The sequence below is a fragment of the Moschus berezovskii genome, chromosome X (genome assembly GCF_049115385.1).
Source record: "Moschus berezovskii isolate FMDL1 chromosome X, NW_MosBer_1.0, whole genome shotgun sequence".
In the NCBI taxonomy this organism is placed as follows: Eukaryota; Metazoa; Chordata; class Mammalia; order Artiodactyla; family Moschidae; genus Moschus; species Moschus berezovskii.
The window spans coordinates 142096719-142098968 of NC_142488.1; positions in this window are offsets into that span (position 1 = coordinate 142096719).

Below are 2250 nucleotides of genomic sequence, written 5' to 3' on the forward strand. Positions count from 1 at the left end.
GGTGGTCTCATAGCATGAGTTTGGAAGTTTACCTTCCTCTGCAATTTTCTGGAAGAGTTTGAGTAGGATAGGTGTTAGCTCTTCACTAAATTTTTGGTAGAATTCAGCTGTGAAGCCGTCTGGACCTGGGCTTTTGTTTGCTGGAAGATTTCTGATTACAGTTTCAATTTCTGAGCTTCTGATGGGTCTGTTAAAATTTTCCATTTCTTCCTGGTTCAGTTTTGGAAAGTTGTGCTTTTCTAAGAATTTGTCCATTTCTTCCAAGTTGTCCATTTTATTGGCATATAATTGCTGATAGTAGTCTCTTATGATCCTTTGTATTTCTGTGTTGTCTGTTGTGATCTGTCCATTTTCATTTCTAATTTTATTGATTAGGATTTTCTCCCTTTGTTTCGGGATGAGTCTGGCTAGTAGTTTGTCAATTTTACTTACCCTCTCAAAGAACCAGCTTTTGGCTTTGTTGATTTTTGCTGTGGTCTCTTTTATTTCTTTTGCATTTATTTCTGCCCTAATTTTTAAGATTTATTTCCTTCTCCTCACCCTGGGGTTCTTCATTTCTTCCTTTTCTAGTTGCTTTCGGTGTAGAGTTAGGTTATTTAGTTGACTTTTTTCTTGTTTCTTGAGGTATGCCTGTATTGCTATGAACCTTCCCCTTAGCACTGCTTTTATAGCATCCCGCAGATATTTGGCTGCTGTGTTTTCATTTTCATTCGTTTATATGCATATTTTGATTTCTTTTTTGATTTCTTCTATGATTTTTTGATTATTCAGCAGTGTGTTGTTCAGCCTCTATATGTTCGAATTTTTAACAGTTTTTCTCCTGTTATTGAGATCTAGTCTTACTGCATTGTGATCAGAAAAGATGCTTGGAATGATTTCAATTTTTTTGAATTTACCAAGGCTAGATGTATGGCCCAAGTTGTGATCTATCCTGGAGAAGGATCCGTGTGCACTTGAGAAGAAGGTGAAATTCATTGTTTTGGGGTGAAATGTTCTATAGATATCAATTAGGTCTAACTGGTCCATTGTATCATTTAACGCTTGTGTTTCCTTGTTAATTTTCTGTTTAGTTGATCACATAGGTGTGAGTGGGGTATTAAAGTCTCCCACTATTATTGTGCCATTGTTAATTTCCCCTTTCATACTTGTTAGCATTTGTCTTACATATTGTCGTGCTCCTATGTTGGGTGCATATATGTTTATAATTGTTATACCCTCTTCTTGTATTGATCCTTTGATCATTATGTAGTTTCCTTCTTTGTCTCTTTCCACAGCCTTTGTTTTACAGTCTATTTTTTCTTATATGAGTATTGCTACTCCTGCTTTCTTTTGGTCTCTATTTGCATGGAATATCTTTTTTCCAGCCCTTCACTTTCAATCTCGATGTGTCCCTCATTTAGAGGTGGGTCTCTTGTAGACAACATATATAGGGGTCTTGTTTTTGTATCCATTCAGCTAGTCTTTGTCTTTTGGTTGGGGCATTCAACCCATTTACATTTAAGGTAATTACTGATAAGTATGATCCCGTTGCCATTTACTTTATTGTTTTGGGTTCGAGTTTATGCACTCTTTCTGTGTTTCCTGTCTAGAGGCCCTTTAGCATTTGTTGGAGAGCTGGTTTGGTGATGCTGAATTCTCTCAGCTTTTGCTTGTCTGTAAAGCTTTTGATTTCTCCTTCATATCTGAATGAGATCCTTGCTGGGTACAGTAACCTGGGCTGTAGGTTGTTTTCTTTCATCACTTTAAGTATGCCCTGCCATTCCCTCCTGGCCTGAAGAGTTTCTATTGAAAGATCAGCTGTTATCCTTATGGGGATCCCTTTGTGTGTTATTTGCTGCTTTTCCGTTGCTGCTTTTAAATTTGTTCTTTGTGTTTGATAAATTGATTAATATGTGTCTTGGGATATTTTGCCTTGGGTTTATCCTGTTTGGGACTCTCTGGGATTCTTGGACTTGGGTGATTATTTTCTTCCCCATTTTAGGGAAATTTTCAACTATTATCTCCTCAAGTATTTTCTCATTGTCTTTCTTCTTGTCTTCTTCTTCTGGGACTCCTATGATTCGGATGTTGGCTCGTTTAACATTGTCCCAGAGGTCTCTGAGATTGTTTTCATTTCTTTTAATTAGTTTTTCTTTTTTCCTCTCTGTTTCATTTATTTCTACCATTCTATCTTCTAACTCACATATCCTATCTTCTGCCTCCGTTATTCTACTCTTGGTTCCCTCCAGAGTGTTTTTGATCTCATCTATT